This window comes from Planococcus citri, chromosome 3, assembly GCF_950023065.1.
Source record: "Planococcus citri chromosome 3, ihPlaCitr1.1, whole genome shotgun sequence".
Classification (NCBI taxonomy): domain Eukaryota; kingdom Metazoa; phylum Arthropoda; class Insecta; order Hemiptera; family Pseudococcidae; genus Planococcus; species Planococcus citri.
The window spans coordinates 40,815,743-40,829,020 of record NC_088679.1 but is presented as its reverse complement, the minus strand read 5'-3'; the positions used below and the strand labels follow the sequence as shown (position 1 = coordinate 40,829,020).

The following is a 13,278-nucleotide window of genomic DNA, read 5'->3' as shown; positions in this document are numbered from 1 at the left end:
CAGGCTCAAAGCGTGCGATGTCTGTGTAATTGAAAGAACAGGATTCTCTGTCGGATTTATAAGTTCATTATACTGATTTCAATCATGGAATCAATCTTTGAAAATCGTTTTCTAACGTGCCTTTGAGTGTTTATATTATTTTTCTCTTTTCTATACGAAAATTTTCACCTTTTCGTTGAAAAAGCAGCTGCGATTCCTCGTTTTTATTTTTTGAACATTTTTTTAATGAAGTGAAATGTGAAGCATGCCTATGTCGGGGGAAGGGGTGACATTTTCATCAAGTTGTTTTAAAACCTAAAATAATATTAACGTTACCTCGTTCAACATGAAAAAAAAATAAGAAGAAACAAACTTTCGTCTACTTTATTCTAAATTGAAACTAACCTGAAAGATTTAGTGTAAAATGAATTTCACCTATTGCTCATTTTTTATTTAGAACTTTTCCCTGAATTCCTATTAGCTCACTGTGTGCTATTTTGCTTTTCAAAATGGCAATTTACACGTTGCGATTTAAAATGAAGATTACATCGAGGAAAATTGGAAAAAAGGACCAGGTTAAATGATTCCATTTCTTGACCCTCCTCTTCTTTTTGCTTTTTTTTTGTGAAAAGCACTTCAAATATTTGATCACGGTTGGTTTTTCCTTCACGTTATCGAAACTCTTTGCCAGGGTTGAACTTTTTCGTTGAAGGAATTTTTTAATAAATTTTTTATTTGGGTTCTCCGAGATGGATTAGTTTTGTAATTTGAACTTTTCAATAACGAAAAGGTGCGATGAGATGTGGATATAAAATCTTGGAATTTGCATTACTTACCTACATACTTACTGCAGGTGTTCAAGTTTCATTGTACTCACAAGTACTTGTGGTATTGACGAAGGCGTATGCAAAAGATACCCAAACGTAGAATATAGATGCCTATATTGCCTACTATGTAAGTATGTTGTCAAGTATATTTTCATCATTCTATAATTTCTTTATGGGAAATTGTGGTCGTGAAAACCTAAGAAGGGCTCAGTCCGAACCTATAACTTTCACCGTGTATTTGGTTTTTGTGCTGTCCAATAAGTTAACAGAGTTGTAAGGTTTGAAATTTTTTAGTATAGGTATAGGTACTACATAACCTTGAGCTATTGATATATGTTACAGTGTGTTTACTTTTAAAAGAAGACCAGTTTGCGGTTGAGTTTTTTTGTTCTCAAAAATCAATTGGAAAAATTGTTCAAAAACTTGAGAATTTCTTGGATTTTTTCATAATTTTGAGAAATAATTGGTGTAGTGGTTCTCGAGCGAAAAGACCAATGAATATTTTTATACAAACACTTTGAAAAGTGTGCTTTCATTTTCTCCATTTCCATTATTCAAGTTATCGAAATTTCATTTAAAAAAGAGTAACCTATTATGAAAATTTGAATTAATTTGTTCTCTTACTCTGATTGATCCCTAAATAACATAAAAATAAAATTCACGGATGTTGATCGTTCTTAATGACTTTTTTTTAAATTTACCATTATGAAAAAATCTTTGTTTTGCACAAATAGGAATAAGTCATCTCGTTTCAGATTAAATAAAACTTTTCAAATTGACTTAATTTTCAAAATCGGAATTTTTCAGGCATAGGTACTTCTGTAAAATTTTGGGCCATCTTAATTTGTAACCATCTGCTGATCATGTAAAATTGATCGTCCCGACATGGAATTGAATGCTTGAAAATACGTTTGTGAATCCTCTAAAAATAACTTTTAAGCTATACCTAGTACCTACCTCCTCTTCATTCAACTTCCGTAGCTAAAACCCAGACAAAGTTCGGTCCACTCTACTATACGTTTAAATAGAGCTTAAAATATGCATAATTCGACTATTTTGTCTTATCGATCGGCCAAAAAAACCGATACCAAGAAAAAAGCGTACCAATATTCGAATTCTTGAAATCCTTAATATATTGGAAATAAAGAGAAAGAAGAAGAAAAAAATGACAGTTACACGTTCCAAATGCAGATTTACTGCGCCTAAAGCAATTTTCTATTTTAGTACCTTGTATGGTGCGCGATGAAATGAATTTGTCGACGTGAATTTTCATCTTTTCATCTCGAGAGCTCGTAAAATAATGTAAATAGAAATTTGAAAACGGAATGTAAAATATACATATTTTATGACTCCTTCGAATACAAAACTAAACTACTTTTTTCGAGTGGAGAAAACTCCAACCTTAATATCGGCAAAATAAAATCGAACGTTCAACTTTAGGTTATCTGGGTTAGAAATGAGATAATCAATCAAACGGTGCTGACAAATATCTGAGAAAGATAGCAAGATGAATGATAACAAAGCGTTAGGATACTTTATGTAAGCGAAAAAATAACAATATACCGAGCCTAATTTTTCAAAGTCAATGAAAATTAAGTATACGTGGTTTTGAGAATAAAATGCATAATAATAGAAATTTGTCGTTGAAAAGATTGAAGTTTTTTCCCTGTATTAAATAACATTTTAGTTTTCAAATTTATTCGTAGAGATTTTTAACTGATGAAGAAAATATGGAGAAAATTTTTAGGCAACATGTGGATTATCATTTTTTCTTTCACCGTAAAAGATAATTTTTTTGCGAAATTTCTCATAGATAATCCATAAAATATGTATAAAAACCGTTTGAAAGGTAAAGGATTAAAGAATATTTTGAAGTATCAGTTTTTCTCCATACATTATTGCATTTGAGCGAGAAAGCAATTTGAAAAGAACGGAAATACCTTGGTTCGCGGTTCGTGCTTGTGATGGGAAAAAAATTAAAAAATACGATTCCGTTCTAATGCAGGTTTCCTTATTCTTACTTTGTCACTTTAAAAAAAAATCCAAGAAACGACGTCTCAAATGAGGGGTATTGGAAAATTACTTGTTTTATGATGATTCATTCTTTTTGTAGGGTGAATTTTGGTGCTTATGTAAAAGCAACGAAATGCTACGCGACGCTTTAGTTACGTATATCTTGGCACTTCTTCCGTAAATTTATCTTATCGCAACTGAAATAAAGTATTTTTGTTTTTCGAGCAATCTCCGTTTATATTATTTAAAGAATTTATACGTAATTTTGGCGAAATGAACAATACGTTGTAATTTTGATTTATCTGTAAAATTAGAATTTTCATTTGTGGGGTAACGCGAATCATTATTTTAGTTAAAGATAATGTAGTTTTTTAGTAAATTTACACACGCGAATCATAAAACAAAAATTACAACTTCGAGCCAAATAAGAATGGGTTTCTATCAGGTTATGTATATGATATTTTCTACGATATCATATTTGTAATGTAAGTATACGTATAGTTTTAGTTTTCTATCGTCGTCTTCTCATCGAAAAGTTAGTCAGGTTTTCCAAACTATGTTGCGGAATTTACAGTGAGTTTTTCATATCGACGAAAAACTCTAATTAGTTTGGATTTTGATCGAAGTACTCGTATCTATGTGTGGGTGAATCAAGTGCCGAATTTTCAACGGCGAGTGGAGATTTACCCGGTATTTTAATCATAAATATCTCATATTTTGTCCTTCCTGGTCGCTCTTGCTACCATCAAAACTTTCAAGTGTTAGCTGGCTTGCCGAATCGCGAGTCCGAAGGAGCGAATTGTTCAATCATTCATTTTCGATATTGCAAAGCAATCTGTGTAGGTCTAAGTACCTACGACAAATTTGTATCTACTCGAGTCTTACATTAGAAGTTTCAAAATAGGATTTTTTTCACATTTCACTCAAATTTTAAATTGACGAAGTTGTGAGGGAAATCTATAGGCAGGTACTAAAAAATTTACTAAAATTATAAGAAATTTTACATTTGGAATAAAGTAGTCAATAAAGAAACGACCGAAAAACATTTATTCGGGGATATGGTCTGGTCATTCAGGATGATGGCAAGAATGATACAAAGATTCGGGGAGATTTCCCCAGAATCGCCGAGAAAAACATTTTGGTAGAGTGGGCTTTTTCAAAGGTAGGTAATTCTACCTACTCAACAAAATGTTAAATTACAATTTCAAAAATCGTACATCAGGAATATTTCACCTTTTTTTGCCGGGAATAGCTCGCCCTCTGTTTTCTGAAAATGGAGTCTGACATTATGAGATTGAAAATTTTCAAATTAAATGAATAATAAAAACCTTATACATACGAACATATTCTTATCTACATTTTTGAGTGAGATTAATCAGCTTTGTACCGATTTTTTTCAATGATCGAAGATCTGATGATTAAAATAGCGTGGTTCTTATTTTTCCTTGTCCTAATGTGCGTAGTGTAATCTCAATGTAAAAATTCAGTTTAAAGTCTGTTGTTTCCTTTTCCTCGTGTTGTTAATTTTTATAGAAAAAAATTGAAAGATTACACGAGTTATTAATCTAATTTAATTTTAAACGATAGAAAAAAGTTTTGTTTTCGCGCTAGAATTGTTTATTTATAAGCATAAGTTCGTAAAGTAATTTTAAGGTTTAAAAAGGTTCCCATTTAATTTTCTTGTTTTTGGGCAAAATTTCAAATAAACTTTTTAGCTGATTTTTAGTCTGGCGAGAAAAAATTATATATCGCCATGCTGCGTAAAGTGAAAATTAATAAGTAAACAAGCCTTATGGGTGTAATTAGCGAACTTCGCAGTGTTCGTGTGCTGAACGAAAAATTAGATCGGTGGGGATCAATTCAACAAAATGGGTAACTTTACGGCTTTTTATTAGGTACCGTAAAACTTGCAAGTATTTTTCGAACGAGTAAGTAGTATACACAGGTCTAGTCTCTTTTTCTTGAAGGCAAAATTATTATTTCCAACAGATAAGAGTAGGTATCTCGAAAAAATCTCCTAAGTCAAAATTTCTGTAATAAATCGATTTTTTGGAATTGAGTTTTTTTTATTCAAAATATCCGTTGTCGACGAATAAAAAAAATATTTTCTTTGGTAACGTCGATAATACGACGGTACGTATACCTTTCAAAGAAACATTTTGAAATAAGAAAAAACCACAAAAACAATATACTCGGACTTGGGTTAAGTATAATTTCGTTTAGGTACTCTTTTCAAAAGTATGTGGCACCCGAGCAAAACAACGTTTAACCTTATGTGTGAAAAAAAAAAATCGAATATCATCGACTCCTAAAAAATTTAACAGTATAGGGAATGCGTGTGTATCTGTAAATGGACAACACAATGTACGAAGATAAAACTTTCCGAACCATTTATACTTTCGCAAATAAAGAAAAAGTTACTTTTTTTTGGTCGCATACACGCTCACGTACGTCAACAATTTTTCTAGGTTTTGTTACAGATAATGTTCTCTTGGTGAAAATAACCTTTTAAAACTTTCTTGATGAAAACCTTTTATACATTATATGAAGCCCCGAGTGAACATTAAAATGTCTGCTCATTTATTTCCATTTATAAACCAAAAATGGAACTTTTCTAGCGAATCAAGTACCTATTCGTAGGTTAACATGCATACGTAAGTATGTATGTAAATATTTTTTCTACAAATATTTTCTTTACATTTTGAATTTGAAGATCGAAAAATAATAATTTGGGGGAACGGGGGAGGGGGCGGGTTATCGATGTAGAATTATTTGTTCCGCGATTACCTACCGTAATTAAGCCGAGGATTTTGTTATTTTATTATGCTGAAAGAACAATTGTTTGGATGTTTCTTTATTCAAATAAACGCTCGACGGGAATACAATTGAAAGTTGACCGAGTTTCTTAAACTTCGAATTGTGCGAAATTGTTTTCTAAACTCGAAGGAACGAATTAAAGGCAGACTATGGGGAAATTAGAGGATTAATTTTCAGAGGTTTATATCATCCAGCGAATTGCTTAAATAGCAGTTACGGATTAACGTACTGGGTCTCATTCGTATTTACGAAATTTTATGTGTATTGTGAAAATTTTATTCTTCGGCGAATTTCTTTAATTTTCCCAGAACGAGTACTTTATATTTTTTCTCATTTTAATTAGTCGCATGCTATCGTTATTACGTATAGACCAAGGATTTAGCCTTGTCGTGTTACGGATTTGAAAATGCAGAAATTCTCAGTCAAGTTTGAACGCTGTGAATTTGTGGTTATGTAGCGTATTGTGCGACATTGTTGCCCTTCATTTCTTTCGTATCTTTTGTCTCGTTTTCACTCGAAGGGTTCTCAACGTCAGTTAGAGATTTTAGTTTTTCGATTTTTTTTTTTTTTGTTGAAATAATGAAAAGGAGGAGATACAATGAAAGAATATTCTGCGTAAAATTTTTTTGCGAGAGAGATTATATTTTCGAAATCAAATTGTCGTATCGGTAAAGTATCTTTTGTCAAGATTTGAAAACAATATAGAAATTGGCATATTTTCACCTCGAGTCTTTCGATTTTATTGTAGAATTTTTTTTTTGAGTTTCTTCCATCAATAAAGCAAGCTAATTTTCGTTGTTTATCCTTCACCACATCCCTTTTTTCTCATCCACCGTCACGGAGACTTGAGCTGCGATTTTATTGTTATCATCGTTATTCGTCGTTTGAGATATCGTGCTTCATAGTTCATACCAAAACTTTGATAACGCATAGTCTAAATGAAAACGTGTTGAAAAAACTGATCTGAAGTTCATCAGAACGGATGGGTATGGGTATTCCAAAAATTGGAAGTATCATATAGGGAATCTCACTTAGGTTGAACAGCCTATCAAGTCCGAGTTTAATGTGATGCCCTTTATACATTTTTCTGAAAATTTTGAGACCCAAAAATCCGCTGAAGGCTTAGAATAGCTGGAAATCATCTAAATTTGATTGGTCGAATATCAGGAACCTTAAACTGTGCTAGGTTACTGTTGGATTTCTTTAATGAAAAGTAGACCTTTAAATTTTCAATCATTTACGAGAAATTAAAAAAAATTCACCTCATGAAAATTTGCTGCAACGAGCATTTTTTGGATAGTACATTCTTATTTCAATTTTTTTGTGTCCAGGTTGATGTTTTCGGCTCTTCATCCATGGTTTTTTGTGGGGCTCTTGCCAGAGTTGCAGATCCTACTGTTGGAGAGACCTAAATTGTAAAATAAAATAAAATAACATAAAAATAAAAGTGATAAATCGTTATGTAATTTCATAAGAAAATATTACATATTTTTGGAAGGAAAGGAATGAGAAACGAAGGGAGGAAAAAAAGAATTGAACAAAATCAATAGTTTTACTATACGTACACTTTTGAAAAAAAAAATACAGGAATTTCATGAAATTGTTGAATTGAGGTAGGTAATTTTATCTACCAAACCAATATGCAAATAGTCGCATTCTATTCAGAGAGGCAAATTCAGAGCAGCAATTAAACTTTTTGTAAGAAATCCTTCGCGTATTATCAACGGGATATTTCCTGTATTTTCAGAAATTCGCTTACAATTGAAGAACCAGACGAGGAAGCTCAAAATTTAGTTCTAAAGTGTGGATGAAATATTCTTTCAGTGTGTTAAATTTTAGCTCAATCCGAAATGACAGGTTGTAAAGGTTCCATGGCCTGGACATTACAATGAAACGTTATTGAAAAATATGATTTTTTCCTTGTTCGTCTGACGTCATTTCTGAATTTTTTTCAATACAGCTCGGCAACTTTCCAAAAAAAGATGAAATACAACCTACCTTATATCTAAAACAGTCTATGAAGATATTTTTTACAAGGTTTTTCGCTTCTTGGATTCGACACGTAGGTCGACATGAGGGTGTTAAATCTTGTATGTACCTACTTGGATTTTCACTCCTATTACCTAGATTGCTGAAATCTGAATTGCCGCTAGTTACGACTGATAAATATTCATCTTGAATGGGAGGTCTAAATACGTGAAACTTGTTGCAATAATTTGCCAATTTTATCGTCATACAATGAAGTCGAATAAAGACCGGAAAATTAATAGGTTAGGCTCGTGTTACGTGACATGATGAGATAACATTATTGTCGCGTTACACGCAAAAGCTCAGCGTATACATTGTAATTTTGTTTATGATTTTCGTTGCGTTGTAATTGAACTCTGTATATAACGAGCTCGTTGGCGCTATTTTTTAATCAACGCTTTTAAGCTTTCTAAAAACAGTTTTATCATTACGCAGATTTATATTATTAGCGTAGAAAAAGGCTTCAGCTATACTGTTAATCTCATTATAGTGTTTTCGAGTAGGTATAACGAAAAGATGAACATTCATTTAGGTACCTGTGTACTTTTACCTACGTACTTGATATTTGTTTTGCGTTTCTTATCTTTGTGTAGTTATAAATTGCGTATTTTTAAGTACAGTTAGAAAGCTTAATTAAACGACGTTACTGTCGTTAAACTGTAGTTGTATACCTGCCTCCATCCCTGTGAAGTCGTATTAAAAATAAAGTAATAGCGGAAAAGTGAAAAATGACGAAGGGTAAACTTTAACCTAACGTTGATGATTGTAGACGTTGAAAGAAAGGGAAGTCTGCAGCCATATCTTTATGATTTTTGTAATTCTCCACCTCAGAGGTAGCAGTACCTTGCTAGTATTTACACTAGCGTCATCGATTTAACACGATCGCAGAGTACTTACGTTTTAATTAATTAATCAATTAATTATATTTCTAACCAATTTTCAAGACAAACATTACCTACCTTTTCTTATTTTCACAAATTTTTCCGCTTGTTTGACAAATTTATCGCTTTATTTGAACTGCAAGCGTGGAAAAAAAAGTGAAAAAGTACGTCATTTTGCTCGCTATTATTTCTTTTCTTCATAACGACAAAACTACAAATTATTTTGACAAATATTTTCGAAACGTAAAACGCAATTTTTTCGTACTCACGTATGTAGACGTTTTTACTACTACGTTTGTGTACATTTTTTTTTCTGTTTCATTTTTTCATTTTTCTCTGGCACGTTTAAACTTTTTAAATCTATCTTTTGCGAGCATTTTTGCGACTAATAAGCTCTCTTAGCTGAAATTTACATCTGTTAAAAGTTTTATCTTCTACTTTAACGGTGTCCCTTTTGTTTTGTTTTAGCAAGATTTATAATTTATGTTAACTAGAATAAACCGCTTTCGTTAGTGTAAATATCAAACAAAAAACTTCGCGCTGTCCCTGATTAAAGAAACATATCTGAGGGGCGTAAAATGCGAGTCTTTGTCTCTTCGCAAAAACTTAACAACTTTACAAATTGCATTATACAAAGAAATTTTATTTGTCGGATTAGCGCGCAATAGTAATAAATTATTTTTTTAAAGTTTAAAATTTTTCAATACTTGAGAAAAAAGTTTCGCTGAAAATTTCTCTTTTCGTTTGTATAATGTACAACGAATTGACAAGTATAATGAAATTAAAACCGAAACTCGCGTTGTTTTTACATTAAATTGAGAAATATCGACGAAAGTGTATCTTATTATTGTTTTGCCAAGTTTACGATTTATTTGGGTTCGGTTGTTTATCAAATTGTGAACGATACAACGATGCGAACATTTTTTTTTCGCCGATAAATGGAAGGAAATGCACGATGACGCGATGACTGTTCATTTTTATGTGATTTTTGCTGCGTTCGGAAATGTGTTTACGTATTATTTATGTGTTTTCGCAGTCTGTCAATTGTTTATTGAAGAATTAAGGTTTCTCATCACATTAGTTGCACCTACACAAAAACGACGAGTATTTCTCTTACGATCACATTCAATTCAAGGATCCTCTAACATGCTCGGATTTGAGGAGCGTATATTAAACAGGGTGTTCCATAACAGGTGACAAATGATTTACCCGATAGATAATACGCAACCTAAACCACAAAAGTACGAATTGCTTTGTCGATTCTACGAAATAAAAAGGCAAAATTATGGAATTTTCAAGGAAGGTATATACCAACAGGAAAATGTTGATTTTTTCACTTTTTTCTTACCGAAATTTGATTTTTAAAAATTCACCAAAAATCAAAAAATGGATGGTTACTTTTTACGGACTTGGTACGTTACTATTTGTTTACCTTCACAGAAAGTAACTAAAAAAAATCACTCATTTATAGAATTTTTAGAAATCTGAAGACACCTTGAAGGCTTTATATGTAGTTGTTTTTTTTGGGGGGGGGGGTAATGATTAGAGTTGACTTGATACAAAATTTTACTTTGAAACTACTTACAAAAAAGACGCGGAAAAGTACGAATTTGTTTTTTTTTGGAGGGGGAGGGAGGGGTTATTAGACTGATGCTAAAAAAAGTTGTCAAAAATTCCACGAAAAAATATTTTTGAAAATGCAGAAAAAAATTGGAAAAATTTGCAGGAAAAAGCTTAAAATTTGAATTAAATTTTTTAAAAAGCAATAGACACAGTTTTAGTTTTCTGTGACAAAAAAAATAATTTTTGGACGGTAAAGGTTTAGCCTTTGATGAATTCAGTTTTTAAACTGGAGCGGAAGTAGATTTTTCAGAGCTACAATTTTAAAAAATGGTTACTTTTTAACTCAAAATAGGTTACTAATGTTACTATTTTTTCGCAGAATTTGCTCCAATGCCTGATTTTAGCATCTGTCCTGAACCAGGGGTGGGAAGCTGAAGCACTTCAATAACTCCAGTTATTAACCATTGTACTCTCAACTTGAAATTGAATTTCAACGATCCCTTCTCTTCTTCCCTCGTGGGTGCCCCAGCATTTCATCTGATTTTACTGGATTGGAATTTGTTTGAAGTTTTGAAAATCAAACGTTTGCCAAATTTTTTAGCTTTATTATTGTAGGTACATACATAAGTACGAGTACGTAGCTCATCCTTGCCGTCGCGCCTTGATCTCTTCTCACCTCCTCCTCGGCTCTCCATTATTTAAGAAATTGAATAGGTACCTCACCTGTGAGGAACTCTTCAATCTCCAGTATAAATACCTACGTATTACTGAAAAAATTTCAGTTCTTCGATAATTTACCCTTTCATTCAAAAATTTCGAAAATCATTCGTTGAAGTAATCTTACCCCCATATTAAAAAAAAAAATGAACTGCATTTTTCTCGAGATTCTGCCTTTGATAAGATCGCTATAGACTAGTTCATTTTAAAACGACACTAATAATCAGAGTATTTTGTCCTTTGATAGAACCCACACTAAAGGGTGAACGTAGTCTATAAAAAGACGAGAAAACAATTTTTTTCTCATGGAAAAATATTATAGCAATAACTGTAAGTTATGTTCGTACGGTTTACATTAAATGTTGCAAGTTATACGATGCACAATAAAAATGTATAGATTGAGATTCTTTTTTCGTTTTTTCTTCTTTTCTTATTCATTTTCCTTTTCTCAGAATTATTTTCCCTTTTTACGAGTTATACAAGTGTCGATCTGGTGAATTTGGAGTTGGAAAATTAAATTTAAATTTACCACGCCACGCATTCTTTGTTATACGGATTACGAACGAATCTGCAGAACGAAATAAAAGAGTAGGTACGCTTTTTCAGATACGTTTGCTTTTTTTTTTTGGTTTTGTTTTTCGTTTTATTTTTTCTAGATATACGTATTATTTGTTGTTATTTTCACAATGTATGTTCAAAAAAGATGAAATGAAAATTCGAAGTATTACTATACGTGTAGGAGAAGTAACGTGTTCTCGCTCACTTGTTACTCGCATGAATTGATTTCCAAAGAGATAAAATAGCTAGGACCGAGGTCGTCGCGTCGTTCTATTCGTGGAATTCCATTTTTTGAAAAAAATTGTAGGTAGGTACCTACGTAAAAAGGTATCCATCATGTCTTTTTAAACGTTCTTCTCGAAAATTTTTAATGCGTTGGCTGTAATAAAGACTATGGGAAATATGAATCGCGTGTTTTGTAATTACACCGTCAAAATGTTATTTGGTTTTCAATCGAAAAGATACCTTAGACTATGTGTTGAGGGATAAAATTTACTTACGTGTGTAATTAAAACACCTTTTTTCATCCTCACACACACGCGGTGTAATAGATCGGTTTGATTTGTGTGATCAATCTTTATCGTGCTAGCAGCCTTTTTCGAATAGCGTGTACTCTAAGGCGTTGACATGAAACAAATTCGATCCTTGATAGGTATTAAATGAAAAAACAACGAGAGAAACAGCTATCACTTTCGCTAGTCGTAAAACAAAAATACTTTTTAGTGTCGATTCACTTTTGTCTTCACTTTACAGATTTTCTTTTCCATTAAAATTACCAAAATCCATTCGCGTATTACTTTCTTCTTTTTTTTTTTCATTAACACAAGTCGTGTGATATCCGCGGATAAAGTTGAAACTTCACCATATCAACAAGCTTTTAACGCTATTAGCTCCAGAATTTCGTAGTCCCATACAGCATTGAAATTAACTTTTCAACTCTAATTGAATTTTCGAACTGAAAGTGTCGGTTGGACCTGTAACAAAATTAGTGTTTTTCGTGCACCGAGTTTGGCAAAGTTTTGAAATTAGTTGATGCGTTCATTTACCCGAGAAATTCAACAATTGTTGAAACATTCAATTGGTTTAATTTGAAAAATATTAAACAAAGTGGTGCTGGACTGATTACAAGTCTGCAAATGAAACGTTGCGTGGCAATCATTTTTTTAAGTTGAAATTTGGGTTTTAAAAAACATCAAGAACTTGGATTAAAGTGTTTCCAGGCCTCTTAAATCATTTCTAAGGAAGATACAGTGGTTTGAAAGTGAGTAAGGTAATTATTGCATTGAACTTTCAAACATAAAAATCATGATCTCCGGTAAATTTTAATTTTTCACCGCTGGCCTCTTTTACGAATACCTTGCACCATGCACCTTCGCTTATTTGTTTGACGATCGATTGGTATGAGAAATGTGAGGTGAATGAATAGATTTGTGGATTTTGGAAAAAAGCCACCAACTATTCTGATGTATTTTCTTTTATAAATAAGTACCGTTCTCATAATTTTGATGGCAAATACCTTCTCTCCTTCTTTGGTTTTCAGCTGCGAAATTCAAAAAGGATACATCCAGGTTGTTGAACTTTTAAAATGCATCATGGGATTAAATAACTTATTTCCAGTGAAACTTTCCAATTTTGTAACGATAACGAATGTTGAAAAAAAAAAATTAATTTACGTCGAAAAACGGTCATCGCACGTTTGGTAAATTGGAAATCACGAAATGTACCTTTTTTCATCAGTACCTACCTGCTTGCCTAACTATCCTCGTGTTATTTCGTCGACGACAAATATTCACGTAAAAGATGAAAAAAAAAGTTATATATCTAAAGAAAAAGCGAAAAGTTTTTTTGAACTGCGTTAAAATGACGTAAAATTACCCATTTCAGTAAACGTGACC

The 13,278-nt window shown here is 32.2% G+C and overlaps 1 protein-coding gene across 1 annotated transcript in view; it reads left to right on the top strand.

Moving 5' to 3' along the window:
• The window catches only part of LOC135841613 (neuroligin-4, Y-linked-like), a 233,732-nt gene that overhangs the window by 1,095 nt on the left and 219,359 nt on the right, over window positions 1-13,278 (top strand). The window lies entirely within an intron of this gene.